At 44.2% G+C, this 16794-nt stretch overlaps 1 protein-coding gene across 4 annotated transcripts in view; it reads left to right on the top strand.

Annotated features, from left to right (window-relative positions):
- The first annotated feature begins 1568 nt into the window (after positions 1-1568).
- PRDM4 (PR/SET domain 4) overlaps positions 1569-16794 on the top strand; it is a 177789-nt gene continuing 162563 nt past the window's right edge. For 2 of the 4 annotated variants that reach the window (XM_085651955.1, XM_085651953.1), the window contains exon 1: positions 1569-1704. The gene's annotated coding sequence lies outside the window, so the exon portion shown is untranslated. Of the gene's footprint in view, positions 1720-16794 lie in introns of all 4 variants that reach the window. The other 2 variants (XM_085651954.1, XM_085651957.1) reach the window with 2 other exon arrangements.

Genomic DNA, 16794 nt, shown 5'->3' with positions numbered 1-16794 from the left:
CTGCATGCGTCTCCCGTGGGTCCTTTACTTACCTGCCTTGGGTGGATTAGTGAGGCCTCAGCGCTTCTGAAGGCCCTAGGCCTTTTCCCCTCGCAAGACGATATTCCTTAACCTCTTTTTTAGTATATGATCTGGTAAGACCCTAGGGCCCCAGCCATATTTGTGCTTAAGTTGTCGTGAAATGTTGATTTGTGCATATGTTCCTGACTTCTAATCTCATAAAGAGATTAGTAGAGTGTGTCTAGTAATAAATACATATATATTTTATATATATACCTGTGTGGTGTCCTTTCATTTAGTAATTCAAGAAATTAAAAGGTAAAACAAGCTGCTTTACATTCCTCTAAAGACTTAGCCTGATTGCTGCTCTCCACAGCTACCACTAGAAATAGCTTTCTTTAAAAGGTTGTCTTAAACCTATCTACCATAAGAGTCGAATTGTACTGGTGCAAGGTGGCCACTTTAACTAGTGACCAGCATATACCAGGCCAAATTCTCACAGTATGTAAATGTTTTATGACTGATATGTGGTCACAAAACATTAGCAATATACCACCAATTTCAAATTGGTGGTAGCCCATTTGCAATTGGGAAGGGGCCCCTAAGGGACCACTGCGTACTCTGAAAATGAAAAGAAAACTTTTCTATTCTTTTTTTTAACAATGGGCTGCATTTAAAAACAAAAAAATTACTGTATTTAAAAGCAATCACAGACATGGTGGTCTGCTGACCCTAACAGGCCATCATCCCTGTGATTTTAGCGATTGCCAATGGCCCACAAACCAAGACCTACCTCATTAATATACATTCAATGAGTTTAATACATTTGAAATAACGATTTCCTAATTTGCGAATCACAGGAAATCACAATTATGAACTCACTATTTCAAAGTTTCTTACATATGGCACTAAATTATTTTTAGTAAAGTAAACCCCAAAGTTACATTTTAAATCCAGAGTTTGAGCTTCTTCAGAAGACCAGGCACTCCTAAAATATAATGCCTACCAGTATGGATGATATGTGAATCCTACGTTTAGGAGTCATCTTTGTCTTGTGTAACATTTCCTAAACACTGATGTGCACACATATGATTGATTGTCTTTGTATAAAGTGTATTGTAAAGTGCTCTGACACCCTACTACGGCACGAGGAGCACAATAAAAACAAATGAAATGCATGCGAGAGAAACTATGGAGATATGGGCTGTACCCTGGAGGGGCGGTAGTGAGGAAATCCGCGAAGAAGGTGGTCATAGGTAGGCACCAACAAATATTGTCGCACTTCGCGCCACTAGCGCTGATGCATGGATAACCAGTCAACAGATCCGAGGGTAACTCACTCAACCTTCCAGTCAACTAAGCTCTAGGCTGCGATGTTACAAGCCCCGCCCTCTTCAAACTGAGCGCAAGTAAGCCACCCAACTAATGGAGTAGGACGGATCCGACAAAGGCACGTGCGGACCCAGCAGCCAATCAACACTTTTAAAATTCTGTATGTCGCACGAGGATTGGCAAAAATGCCCCTTCCCAGTGCTCCAATCCCAGGTCACCATGCACATTAGTAGTATCTCGCACTCCGGGAATATGTTCAATGATGATATTGGTTGTTTCTTGACCCGGAAGTGCTAAACTTACTGACAATGGCTCCCGTTAAAATATCAACAGCAGACGATGGACATCAATCAGAATTCGCGAGCTATCTGTGTAAGTAGCTGACAGGTGGGCACATTTGTCGGAATTCTCCGATGAGTACATCTGGGCAGCGTGTTTATTGTCTTCCAAGTGATCAAACTTTCCCATGTTGTTGAGATGCATTACCCAGCCCGAGATTTCACTTTTCAAACGATTGTCAATCTGATATTTTTGTTATCTCAGTTTTATGGCCTCAAACCATGCGTGTAACTTCTGGAACACATGGTGTCTAATCAGTGGAAATGTGTGCTAGTGATGAAACGATGTGAGTTCATGTGCTCCTGATGTACGGTTTTCTTACGGGTGGTCTTCAGAACGATGCCTTGACAACATTATATGTACAAAAAAGAGGCAGAGTTTTTTCAGGTTTCAAGCACAAGATTTTACAGAGTATGGACCGCAAAGAATTTCACGTGGCCAGGCTTTTACAGTAAATTACCTTGTACCTTACACCTGACCGTAATTACATTACAGTTAAAACTGAGAGGCTTTTAATCAAGAGGACAACGTAATGATTTGGGAGAACTTTTTTTAAACTGATAACGATGCCTTATGGGAACGTGGCAGCAGAAGACTGACCTCCTCATCCAGTCGATCCACTTATAAACTATTTTTTACAATCAGCAACTATGTGTGATCTCTAGGTTTACTCTTACCTTTTTTCGTACTTTTCCTCTTGTGTACATTAGGGCCCACTTCCAGCCATCGCATCACGCCCCTAGCTAGCCACCGGTCTCTCAACCCGTCCTCATTCACGTACCGCAGAGCTATCTTTAAATCTTGTGCATTCAAGAGTAACCAGTAGGGAGCGAAAGGTGTAACCATAGAAAGCAGAAGAGAGAGTAGGTAGGATGAATAAAGGGTTGTAGGAGGAAGTAGTGCGGGAAGTGAAAGTAGCGAGGAAGGAGTGAAGTGAAGGATAAGTATAAGAGGGAGAGAGTAGGGCTTTACACAGGGTAGGAAGAGATAGGGCAATAAAAAGTAGATGAGATTGGGAATGTGACAGTGAAAGAAAGCACGAGGGGGAAGAGCGAGGAATAATCCAGAAACAACAATAGAAAGGAGTGACAAGAAAGCTAGTCAGAGATTACATAGGTTAGAGAAAGAGAAAAGTGAGAAAGCAAAGGGAAGAAGGCGTGAAGTGGTAAACGAGATGGGGGGAAAGAATGGCATTGGAAAGAGACGTTGATAAATGATTCAAAAGAATTAGTAGGGAGGTAGAGAAAAGAATAAGGAGAGGAAAGTCATCGGGAGAATGGAATAGTGCGCGTAGAGTGGAAGAATGTACAGAAAGGAGGCTGTGTGTGGTGGCGGAAGGAGATAAAGGGTAGAAAGAAATAAAACAAACTGTAGGAAAAGATTGGAGGAAATAGGTGATGGAAAGAGGAAGATAAATTGAGAAGGAAAGAACTGAAGGAAGGGCAAGAGGAAAAGGATATGAAAATGGGACATAGGGAAATTAATATCCAAGATTGCGGAACGTGAGAGAGGATGAACAGAGAGGCGTATAACCAGGCAAAATGAGGGAAGAAAGTAAGAAACGGAAGTGATAGAGACACAGAACAAAAGAAAGAAGTATAGTTGGTGAAATGACATTCACTAGGTCAGCACAAGAGCCTCCTAATAACAGATTCTGCAGTGAGAGCTGTCTTGTGTTAGTAGTGTCTTACTGCATGGCAGGATATGTTGTTCCACTGAACTGTTGAATGTACTGTAAGTGAGTTAAAAAGTTAAAACTCAGCTGTTGCCGTTGTAAGTTAAGGGAAAGTGGAGTACTCTCCAAGGGGCATATTATCAAGCACGGCGTTAGTATTATCGCCGCTTTAGCGACAGAAAACTGCAGCTAAAGCGGCGATAATGGGCTTGATATGTCCGTGAGAATTCCCATAGAAGCCCATGTTCTGGTGTCAACATGGGCTTCTATGGGAATTCTCAAGGGCATATTATCAAGCCCATTATCGCCGCTTTAGCGGCAGTTTTCTGCCGCTAAAGCGGCGATAATTTTAACGCCGTTTCTTGATAATATGCCCCCAAGTCTGTCCAAAGATTTCTTCCCTTCCTTGCTTATAACTGCATCTCCTTTACTTCGGACAATATAAGGGGCATATCATCAAGGGCTTTATCTCTGCTTTTTTGGCTTTAAAAGACAAAAAAGGAGAGATAAAACTTGCGCCCTATCAACAACAGGGGGCTAACATGCAAATTTGCATGTTAGCACCCTTTTACTCTACGCTTCCCCTTGCATCTCTAATGAGATGCAAAGGGGGCGTTCCAGAGTAAAATAATAGGAGAAATGTCGCTAAGCGATATTTCTCCTATTATCAAGAATGTCGCTAACCCTGTTAGAGACAAAAAAAGCAGCGCTAACCGCGGTTAACGCTGCTTTTTTACGTCTGGTATTTTTCTGACTTAGCCATGATATCCTATGGAAGGAGGATATCATGGCTAAGTTTGCCTGTCCCTATCAACAAGGTAACATGAGATTATCGCTGGGTTTCCAGCGATAATCTCACGTTAGCCTGTTAGCGTGAGGATTTTTATCGCTATTGAGATAAGCGTTGCTAATAGCACGCTATCTCAGCGATAAAAATTCACGCTAGCCGGCGATAATTATCCTAGCGGTAAGTGCGCTTAGAGATAATTATCGCCGGTTGTTGTTGATATGCCCCATAGTGCGGTGGAGCGATTTTAACTCTACTGACAGCTCTTCTGAGTTAAAGATAATACCACAATGGTACGTTTCTGTTGTGTAGGGCTGAGTTGTTTTGGAAGTTTGTTACGAATGTTGGAGATCTCTGGCCCTTGTGTATCAATGCATTTCTCCCTTGACACAGAATGAATAAAAACATTTGATACAGCGAAGTGCATTAATTTCTAAAGTAAAAAAAGTACACATTGTAGTATGCACGAGGAGAGCACATACAGGGCATCCAGACTTCAGTCACAGTGCTGGAAAACAGCCTTGTTTTTGCAAACACATAGACTGGATATTGTTATGGTTTACAGCTGTTACACAGCATTTACCAATAACTTGGCCTATTGGAAGTGTTGAGGGTCTTGTTTTGTGTCTTTTGCTGTCCAATGGAAGATTTGAGTCTGTTATACATATGGCATCAGTCTGTTCGGCTTGTGCTGGTGTTTTATGACAGTCATGTTTTGATTAGGCTCTGTGAAGGGGAATGGGTTTGAGGACGTTCCCCTTGTACGTTGTGGGTAATATGTCCCGGGGTGCTGGTAATCGGTAGGTAATATATAGATAGCAGGGTTGTTCTGTGAATTAAGAGAGAATTTCTCAAATCCAATGGATAGGCTATCATATAAAAGAAGAGTACTATGAACATTTGTAAAGACATGGTGCAGTAACCTCAAACATATGTACCAAGTACATGTGAGAAGTAAAAAAGGCGTTTGACTGTGTTGTTTTTAAAGGAATTAGAAACCATGTGGCCATCTCAACTCATGTTTCTGTTCAAGTGTCAATCAAGTTTGTTCAGTCCATGTGCCGACACATCTTGCATGCTCGTCTGATAAAAATGGTGTTCTCATTGCTGTATTTTGCAACAGTTTCCTAAGCGTGTCCTGTAATTGTGATTTCACATTTACAAGGTACTACTTCTGTTATTCTTGACTGACGGTTTTCTTAGGTTTCGTTATATCTGACAGAACTACCTAGATAGAGATGCAAGTTTTGAAGACCACGCCTTTAAGGAGAACCCTTCCCTAATGTTTTTGGGCGTCCAAATGTTGACTAATCTCATTTTGGACTAGCGCATGAATGTACTCATGTTTGTAGGTCTCTTGTTCTATTTGACTAGAGGAATTGTTTTGTGATGTGATTGATTTTATATCAAGAAAGACATTTGGCTTCCTATATTTTACACTGTTTATAGGAGTGGCAATCGTATTTTTCTTGTAATTTCAGACAGTTGTAGAGAGAAATCTCTTCCCACCACAATTCTGTATGTTGCATAACAGCAACCTAGAACTTGTGCGCCAATCAAGGGCACTCACGTTAGTCAAAAACTATTTGCTGAGAGTGGCGAGTGTAGTCTTGATTCCTCAGTGAGTTAAATGTTCACCACTGACCTCTGCTAAGACCTGCTTACACGAGTTCAAATCCCAGCATTCCAACCCTTTCGCCCTTGCAAAGTTGGTAAATTGAGAAATTTTTATTTGCCTAATAGTTTCATCTGTTACTTGCAACGTATTGTGTAGTGAAATGTGATCTCATTTCTTGCAGCGTGGAGAACTACGTTTGAGAATAGTATATTGTTATGATCTTTTGTGTGATATTGGTTTGTGTGGTGTTGGAGGGGCTTGATCTGGGACTGTCTGATTCAGATTCTGAATGGTCATGTGTTAGTGTGCTCTATCATAACTCTATGCGATGTAGGTGCCAGTGTGGCTGGAAATTAAGGAAGTTTGATTGTAACAGGTCCAACAAATGCGGCAGGTCATACCTCAGATATGATTTTCACCAACTCTTCTAAGAGTGAAGTTCCTCTCTGTGAGAAAGTGGCTCTGTATATACTGTTCCCAAATAGGTACAGTGTGCACAGAGTCCACAATCCCCAGAGGTTTGGCAGAGGCTAAAGTTAGATATAACCTTACTCTCTAAAGTGGTAGCTTGGTCGAGCAGTAAGGCAGTATCAGAGGACAGTGTAAAGCATTTGTTGTACACACTCAGTCAGCAAATGGTCTCACACACTCAATAACTGAACTCTAGGCCAATGGTTTATATAAAAAAATATGTTTGTTTTATTTTAGAACCAACAATAGGTATCAAAATATACTTGCTCAGAATGAGATGCTTTAGTTAAATACTTTGCAATAGGCAATTTCTTTTGCAGATAATAGTTACAGTTTGTTGCAATAGGCAACACAATTTCAAACACAATAATACATTGAGCTCAATGGAAGCTTTAAATTATTTGCAATAGATTACTTTCAGGATTACTTTTGTAACTCCAGGACTGGATCCTAGATTCAGTCCTGGGACAGTTCTTAGAAACAAGTGATAAAAGTCGACTTAGTTACTGTTGTGATTTTTAAGCAATATTTTGCTATTTTAAAAGTTGACAGAAACTTTTTTGGATCAAATTACCAATGTTATCCTATGGAAGGAAATTCACTTAGCAGGCAAGTGGGGTTATGGTTACTTTTTCTATGTCAGTGTTGGATCCTGGATCCAGCACTAGTGTACCACCTGTAAGCAGTTGAGAAACTGCGTTTAAGTTATACAGGCGATTTTTAAGGAATATTTTTAAGTTTGCAAAATCGACACTTACAAGAAATTTCATAGAAAAACAGTCAATGGTTCCCTATGGAAGAAAATTCAAGTTACAGGTAAAGTATGTTCTCGTTAGTTTTTTAATCCAGTACGGGGCACCTAGACTCAGTACTGGGACCTCTATCTATAACAGGTAAGTAATTACGTTTTCACAGTTGGTATGATTTTTAAGTTGTAGTTTGCAAAAATCGACAAGAAATTTCACAGAAAAACAGTCAATGATTTCCTATGGAAGAAAATTGGGTTAATGGTAGTTACAGTTGTGAGTACTTTTCAGGGTTAGTGCTGGGCACCAAGATCCAGCACTGGGATCTCTCCTAATAGCAGGTGAGTATTTTCGTTACTCGGTTGATTTTTGGTGAATATTTTAAGTTTTAGAAACTCCACACGTAAAAGAAATTTTAGAGAAAACCAGTCAATGTTATCCAATTGAAGAAAAGTGAGTTATCTGCTTTCGGCTAAGTATTCGACTGGCAGAGTTAAGGTTCTGGGCACAGACTCAGGGGTCTCCCAGGGTCAGGTAAGTATAGTTGGTACACCCTCAGCGGCACAGGGGCAGCCGGGTGCAGAGGTAGTTAGGCCCAATGTTATCCAATAAGAGGCAGGTGGCCTACGGTTGGTGGTTGCTGGCGAGCAGGCCATGCGGCTGTGGGAGCTGGGCTCCTGGTCACTTGCTCAGGGCAAATGGGGAAGTAGATTAGGACATAGGTTGCACTGCCAGGGGCCCTCGGGCGGCTGGGTGCAGGGTGCTTTTGAGCCATCTGGCACTCAGTGTTATTCAGTGGAGATCTTGGGAAGTGAACAAAGGCTACAGGCTCGGGACGGAGGATCTTCAGGAGCGACCAAGTTGGGATCTTGGAGGATCGGTAGTCACCCAGGAGTTGGGCACAGGGGCCCGTGGGGCGCCGGGTGCAGTGGTGTCTTTTGATGTCGGAAAATCATACCCCCTGCTGGTTGTGGTTGGAGGGGTCCCTGGTTCTGAGGCTGCAGGTGTCGTCTGGGTTGTCGAGGAGGGTCCTTGGGCACTGGATTCCAGGTCAGAATCGCCGAGGGGACGTCCTCAGCGTCTTTGTCCACTTGGGCACAGGCCGGGCTCGGCGGGTGCAGAGTGTGCTGGTTTCGCAGTTCCTGGCTGGCACCAGGGGTATTGCTGTTTGAGCAGAACCACTGCTCGTGGGAGTCCCAGTCATGGTAGAGTCTCAAGGTGGTCAGGTCCTCTGGGGTTTTTGAGGTTGCTGACCACTGAAGGCGCCGGAGATCCACAGGAGCAGGTTCAAGGATCAACAGGCCGGTAGGGCTGGGGCCAAGTCAGTTGGTGTTGTCCTTTTGTTAGCAGCTGCGCGGCGGGTCTTCTGGTTTCTTGATCTTCTTGCTTGTTTTCGAATCGGGATCTGAGGAAGGAAGGTTCAGGGTGCCCCTAAATACTAAATTTAGGGGCGTTACAGGTAGGTAAAGGGCAGGGACCACTGGGTCCCTGCCCTGGGGTGGGTACACCCCCTATCCTGCCACTCTCCTGTGGGAGGGGGGCAGTGGCCTAGTCCTGATTGGGCAGAGCTCCCCATCTTCAAGATGGCGAGAGCCCGGGGACGTGTTTCACCTCGCCTCCCCCACCCGAGGGGTGGGGTTGGCAGAGGCTGGCACACCCACTGTCCTTCCTTGGGGTTTCCGGCCAGTCTTCCCGCCCGAGAGGGGGTTGAGAACCGGTAGGGGCCAGTTGCTGGGTACAGCAAGTGGCCTGGAGAAACTCACATAGGTGGAATGCCTTTGAAGCTTCCCCTGCCCATCCTGGGGGAGGAGACTTTGCACCTCACCCAGGATTTGCATTGTTGCAGGCCCAGGAGAGCAGATGGCTCTCAACCCAGGGGTCTAGCAACCTGTCTGCTGTGTGGCAGCCTAGGCAGGCCCTCAGACACGACGTGGATTGTAGGTTAGGTTCAGGGGGCATCTCTAAGATGCCCTCTGTCGTGCATCTTACAGTAAATCCCACACTGACATCAGTGTGGGTTTACTGTGCTGAGAAGTTTGATACCAAACTTCTCAGTCTTCAGTGTAGCCAACATGGTGCTGTGGAGTTCGTGTTGACGACCTCCCAGCACCATATACTCTTAATGGCAGCACTGCACTTACAGTTCCCAGGAATGGACCTGGGTACTGTAGGGGCACAGGGCTCATGCACCTGTGCCCACACCTCTGCCATAGGGCACCCAGCTAGAGGGGTGACTGAGGTATGCCAGGGCAGTGTGTTGTGAGCATGGCACACAGGGATGTGTGCCATGTCGACTCTTAGTTTTGTTCTGCACTCAGACACTCAGCCTGCAAAGGCAGTGTGTATGTGTGTCAGGGTACTGGGCCTCTAAGTGTGGCACAATAAGTGCTGCTGCCCTTCGGGGCTTTCTCTGGTCACATGGCCCTGGGCACCTAGGGTACCATTTACAAGGGGCTGACAGGTGACCAGAGATGCCAGTTGGGTTTCGGCTGTTTGGCCGTTTTTAGGGAAGGAACACAGGCCCTGGGCACCTGATTGGCAGGAGCCCAGGGCACAACAAGCATCAGTTATCAGGCAAGAAAAAGGAGAGGGGTTACTGCAACAGAAACCCACTTTCTTACACTTTCCCTCTCATTTAGACAGACCGCTATCTGATTAGGTTTCAAATTTGCAGGGTGGATGTCATGCATCAGCTGGCCAATGCGTGTCCTAGGTCTATGGAATTTGGAATGCTAGATGGGTTTTCTAAGGTTTTCAGCCTAGGAGATGTGACTCCGAACTCTGATATTAATGAAGCACCTTCTAGCTATCGTAGTGCTCTTCTTTCAGTCTTTGACAAAATGGCTCACCTTAAACAATCTAGGCATACCTCCTCCATGCCACACTCACCATGGTTTTCTATGGAACTGGTTACTCTGAAAGCTGGATGTAAAAGGCCGAAGAGACGCTGGCACCACACTAAAACCTCTGCTGATAGAGCTGCTTGGAAACAGACATTATCCCAATACCGTGCTCCTATCTGGAATTCCAGGAGAAGGTATATATCTGGCAAAATCGAGAAGGTGGGTAACTCTACCAGAGAGCTTTATAAAGTGCTCAACGAGTTTACATAGCCCTGTACCTGCACTTCGAACATTCCTGCCTCTCAACAGTTATGCTACTTGTTGGCAGACTTCTTTGAGGACAAGATCGAAAATATATATAGTTTCTAACCAGACAATTTCAAGCTTCTTAAGTCTGCCTCCCAAGGCCGCTCCCGGAACCTAGATGGGTTGCAACCTTGGACCAAATTTGGGAAATACTGATTAATGGCAAATAAGGTTCAACTTCAGAGCTTTATCCCCCTTAAAGTCTTTGTAACTGTTGCTACCTTGATAGTCCCGTCTACTGTTTTGCTTTTTAATCTCTCGCTGAATCAGCCAAAATTCCACTACCTTGGAAGACTGCTCTGGTTTAAAGAGTTTTTTTATACAGCAGAAATAGTGAACTTGCATATTTGAAGGTGCTCTCATGTGATAATAAAGAAAAAGGCAGCTCCATTAGACAAAATATTTGCCTAGGATCACACAATTTGAGACCAGTTCATGGGTGAAGTACATTACAGTTAGGTCGAGTAGATTATTGAAGTTATTAGACCTGGAGGTCTAGTAACATTTTTATGATTTTTCGAGTCCTGAGTTAGACACACCTACAGAAGGTCTTACAGCCCTAACGCAGGGTGAATTATATTATATGTGAGGACATATCTGCTTGAGCGGATCTGTCTTTATGATATCTATGCCGATTTTTAGACATTGCCAGTGAACAGGCAAGCCACCTTGAGTATATGTCCTGGGCACTGGTGATTACGAGTTCCCCAGCTACATGATGGCTTCACTGAAACTACAAATGTTTGATATTAAACATCTAGTATTCATATGCTCACATTGATTCCAGTGATGGATTTATTAATGCATGCACCCAGAGTGCCCCTTAGAGGTGCCACCTGCAAACCTACCAACCGCTCATGTACTGGCTGACTGATGTAGGCCAGCCTGCCACCACACACCGGTTTCTGACCCGCTGTAGGTCAGACCCCACACGCTCTGAGGGCAGAAAGAATGCCTGCTCCGGCCATAGGTGTTGTCCCCTCTTCCAAGCAGGATAGCTAAGTAATTAGCGTATCGAGGGAGGAGGCTTCAAAGGCCTCCGTCGCCTTTGATAGGTGAACCTGGCTCCCCTCAGACGTGGGAGATGCCAACCCCTCCCCTAAAGCCATTTGGCACTAGGACAGCTGGGAAAATTAGCTAGTCATGAGGTGTGTTCGCTATTAGGCTTGTTCTTCACCTATCTGACAGTTTCCTTAATGTTCCTAAATTGAGTATTTAGGGGCACCTCTGATGGCAGGTGTTAGAAGGTGGTTCTGACACTATGGGCTGCCCGGATTTTTCGCTTTTTGAGCACCTAATTGTTGAGCTTTTACTGTGGGGGAGCCTCACAGTGAACTCAGGATGTAAGAGACTGCATGGGGATTTTACTGGTGTTCCCCTGGCCCGACCAGGCCACTGCGCAGCAGTTGGAGTAAGGGACACCGGGCTGTTTACATGCAGATACATGTGTACACGCGTGTGCACACATGTACGGGCTGCGCAGGGGAGATTCCTAGCGTGCACAGTCCAGGAGCGACTACAAGGGGAATGGTGTGGCAGGACTTGTGCAGTATTGGGTGGTGACGTGGAATAGGCTTTATACCCTGGAAAGAAACATGCCAGGGAAAGTCAGTGTGTTTTACTGTGTTTTCACTTCATTATTCCCCTATGGCTAGATTAACTTCCTATAATGAGGGTACCCAAGCACAGGTAGAAATAAAGTATACAAAGATTATTATGTAAAGTAAACATGTAACATAATAAGTAAGTCTCCGTCTCCTTCTTGTGAGTTACTTCAATTTAATGTTCTCGTTTTGATAATGATTTCACAATCTTCACAGTGGTTCCCAAGCCAACACGTGTTTCGTCGCCTCTAGTAATATCGTACATGCGACTTGTTCACGGCTAGGTACAAATTGATATGGTAATTCTATACTATACTGTTCCCACTATGTAAGGTGGGTGTCCATTTTGATTTCTCTTTCAGACCACTCTCCACTCGTGCATCACTTATCACATTCAGATCCCGCATGACAATATCTGCAGTTGTAATTTCATCCTCACAATCTGTTAGTGACAGGAGTAGTCTAGTATCAATAATTTCCTGGATAGTTATCTCACTCAACGGATGTGATTGTCGATCAACAGTACTTCTTTTATTTACTTCATTATCAAACATGAAATGCTTTTTGATTTTCATTTTTCTAATAAATTTGAACAAATCAATTTTCAAATCTACCACATTTCCGTGACTTTTGGGACAAAAGTTTAGACCTTTTTTAAGGAGAGCTTCATCGTCATTTGTTAGTATTTTGTTAGATAGATTGATTATACTGACAGTATCTATTTTCTCCTGTTCCAGGACCTCGTTTTCATGCCTGCCTTCTCTTCCTTTTCTACCTCCTCTCTTCCCTCTCCTTGTCTTGGGCTTATTAGGGGGCGTTTGTTCTGTTCCCTGCTGCCTTTCTTGATCCGTAACACCTCTTGTAAAAAACGATTCTCTAGATCTGATGATTCTGTACGGATATCTCCCTGTTCTGATCCACTCGTTGCTGGTGTGTCGAGTGAGGTGTTACTGGAGCTCGCGGAAGTTGCCAATTTAGGTTTTGCAGGGTCATCCTTGGATACAAGGTGATCATATTTGGTGGCAAAGGTAAAGATCCTACCATTACGGTAATCAGCCTCATCTCTCAAGTTTTTTAGTTTTTCGTGCTTTAATTTCTGAGATATGATGTCTCAAGATGTAATTCAAGATGTTATAATTTTTCTCGGTTGCCTCTGTAAGGTTAAGTGATTTGATTTCTGCTTCTAGGGTCTCTATCTCTGTTTGTAGTTTCGCTGTTTTCCTATCACAATTTTCGATCAATATCCCCATTAATTTGTTAGAGTTTTCTGTTAGTTCTTGTTCCCATGCTGTTAACAAATCTGGGTCTAGATCGTCATATGTTGGTAGGATTTGAGAGCGGAGCCCCCTGGGTATTTGTTTTATTTTAATATATTGTCGTAGGGTGGCCCCGTCCCACCATTTGGATGCCTCATTTTTCCGTAGTCTCTCCAGACGTTGGAATTTGTTTTTGAGGCCTTCGTTCGGTCTGGATGTAGCCCCTGGGTTGGTTGAGAGAGATGATGTATTGTCATCCCTGTTATAAAAGAGGTCATCTGCTTCTTTGGCTCTACTACTTTTCATACTTTCAAAGGTATTCATGGTGCACCACAGCAGCCTTCTATTCTGTTATGTAGTTAATGTTTTGGGCAGTGGTTTTAATAGACAATAGGCGCATTTGGTGAGTACACCCGGTATCTGGGAAGTTCCAAATTAGTTACGGTGCTAGAAGGAAGGGGAGAACCACTAGCCTCCCTAAACAGTTTGTGGCAAAAAGCAACACATAGTCAATAATGAGGGTACCCAAGCACACGTAGAAATAAAGTATACAAAGATTATTATGTAAAGTAAACATGTAACATAATAAGTAAGTCTCCGTCTCCTTCTTGTGAGTTCCTTCAATTTAATGTTCTCGTTTTGATAATGAATTCACAATCTTCACAGTGGTTCCCAAGCCAACACGTGTTTCGTCGCCTCTAGTAATATCGTACATGCGACTTGTTCACGGCTAGGTACAAATTGATATGGTAATTCACATTAGTCCAAATGTTATTCAAGATGTTGCATACATTTGTTAATAACGTTAACAAATGTGCTCCGAGGGTAGGTGTCAACGTTATGGGTTTGCCCTAATACTCCTTACCCGGCCTTAGTGACTATGCATACCGCACGAAATATTTGGTAAACTTCACATGGAACACATTTCCATCACATATATAACTTCCTCACAATACGCCACCCACATGCTAAATCTATACACGTGTGGACAGTCACCAACTGATATGATAAGGCTAGTACTCACCTGATTTCACGGTGCAAGGTAGTACACTATAGCCTTGTGATACCACCTCCTGCTAAACAAAACCCATAACGTTGACACCTACCCTGGGAGCACATTTGTTTACGTTATTAACAAATGTTTGCAACATCTTGAATAACATTTGGACTAATGTGAATTACCATATCAATTTGTACCTAGCCGTGAACAAGTCGCATGTACGATATTACTAGAGGCGACGAAACACGTGTTGGCTTGGGAACCACTGTGAAGATTGTGAAATCATTATCAAAACGAGAACATTAAATTGAAGGAACTCACAAGAAGGAGACGGAGACTTACTTATTATGTTACATGTTTACTTTACATAATAATCTTTGTATACTTTATTTCTACGTGTGCTTGGGTACCCTCATTATTGACTTTGTGTTGCTTTTTGCCACAAACTGTTTAGGGAGGCTAGTGGTTCTCCCCTTCCTTCTAGCACCGTAACTAATTTGGAACTTCCCAGATACTGGGTGTACTCACCATATGCGCCTATTGTCTATTAAAACCACTGCCCAAAACATTAACTAGATTAACTTCCGTTAGGCCTACAGATTCCAGACACGCACTGAAGTCCAATGTAGCGAATGTGAAAATAAGTATTCTGCAGAGACTAAAGTCATATTTGTACTGCTTTTGGGTCATCCAGAACTGTCATAGTTCTCTGAGCCAGCCATGACCAGACCCAGGCTGAGGGCTGACCTCAGCTGGATGGATTGATAACCTTTCTTCCACAAGCGAGGGCCTCCTCTCCATGAAGAGAAGATGGGAGGGGCTACAGACTCATCCATCACTAGGTGCCAGGCACCAGGCTGCACCAAGGAGGGAAGGCAGCGTCGGGGGAAGGTGCTTCCGAGACATGTGGCAGACACACTGGACGACGCCATTTTTAACAAACCCAGAGGCAGGACAAGAAGGAGTGATCAGTGGAAGGAAAGTGATGTGTAGCTGTTTGATAGTACCAACAGGGACTTCCTGCCAGCCCCCTACTCAACTTTTAAAAAATGCTTGCACAGGAAGAGAAGCTCTCTAGGGTGTGGTCTGCTGAGGGTGAAGGTGCTGGAGCCTGGCGCAATGGGCAGTTGGAAGGAGAGACCCCCTGCCAGCCCCCTATCAGCACCAGAAGAAGAGCCCAGGACTGGTGCACAGAAGCAGGGGCCTCTGCGCTGGGAGAAGAGAGGCCCAGAAGGAGAGCCTGGCGAAAGGCTGGCGCAGGGAGCCAGTGAAGACAGCACCCTGCTGAATCAGAGACCCTGAGGGCGGAGGAGACTGTTCCCAGGGGCTGGTAAAGAGGAGCATGAAGCGCCCCATAATGCCTCGCCAGGCATTTGGAAATCTGCCATTTTGGTGCCTGGTGGCCCCCAGAGGAGGGGGTCACCCTCATGTGTGAAAAGGGGTGCAGGGGGGCTGCAGGAGCACCGCAGTCTCCCCCAGCATAAAGAACAGTCCACCCCTAAGTTTCACGGGGCATCTGAAAGAATAACCCCTCAAGGGCTAAGCCAGCCTTTAACACCTTCTAGGCTGGAACTTATGTTCTACAGCTGAGGGTGTACTATGAAGTGCATCATGGAGTGAAGGGCTGAGTTGGGGATGTCTGGAGAAGGGCATCGCCTGGAGGTGAAGTGGTGTAATTGCACCGAAATGCATTTACTATTGGTTATTTCTTTTTAGGTGGACTGAAAGTCACATGTGTAAAGTGAAGTACCTGTGTAAGGTGATGTTAAGCTAAATGGAGTTATGTTGCTGGACCTTCCTGCTAGGGGGTCTGGCTGTATTTACGTAATCCCATGCTTTTACCTGTGATTCCTTTTAAAGTGAAGAGGCGCACTGCAGGAGAAGTGTAGTTGACAGGATTACTTCTTTTGAAGGGACTGTAAGTCACATGTGTAAGGAGATGTCATCAGCCAAGTGGGGCTATCTTGCCAGACAGTCCTGCTAGGGTGTCTGGCTGTATATGCACAATCCTGTGATTTCATCTGTGATGCCCTTAGAGGCTGTAATTGCAATGCATTCAAATGATCAACCAAGGTGATGAGTACTGTCATTCTAAAGTGTGCGTAAACATGGATTCTTGCTGCTGCGCTTAGGTGAAGACCCCAGACTGCTAGCCCTTAAGATATAGAGGTGCATACTTTATGGTCAGTAGGAGATGCTCAGTCAGGGTCATGTGTCACCAAGGCAGGTTTACCCCTTTTTTAATGCTTGTTGAGGTAATGGGGTGGATCGCCACTGGGATGGTGCCAGTGCGCAGGGCCCTCGCTCCAAGCTATGTTCAAATAACTGCATTGGGGGCAAGTTGATGTGCATACATGGAAGTGGTGGTACTAGACCCCACTCCCCCCTGCGGGAGGGGTGGATATGTTATGCAATGTCACAAAGTAAACAGCTTATGTATATTTGTAAATTGGTGCATAGTATTGAGTGGTGTGTGTGTTTAATAAATGTACTCTTATTTTTATAAAGCAAAGTACAGACTGGAAAATCAATTATTGAGTGTTATTTTTGTGCACCTGCAAATGGAGATTACTAGCCCACAACACCTCCCTTGAGTAAGCCTCAGACTGTTCTGCAACGCTACCCTCTGACAGTCATTCGCTACAATTGGGTGTTTGGTTCCCAGTGAAGGACAAATGTAGTCATGTTATTTGTGCAGGGCTCACAGATGCTGCCTCGTTTTCCAACAGCAGGAATTTAGGTTTCAATGAATTCAAAAGGAGAGGACAAAGAAGAGTTGCAAGAGAATGAGAACGGAAGACTTGCTGTGTACTATTA

The sequence above is a fragment of the Triturus cristatus genome, chromosome 4_1 (assembly GCF_964204655.1).
Source record: "Triturus cristatus chromosome 4_1, aTriCri1.1, whole genome shotgun sequence".
Lineage (NCBI taxonomy): Eukaryota > Metazoa > Chordata > Amphibia > Caudata > Salamandridae > Triturus > Triturus cristatus.
This window is presented reverse-complemented; position numbering and strand designations above follow the sequence as displayed.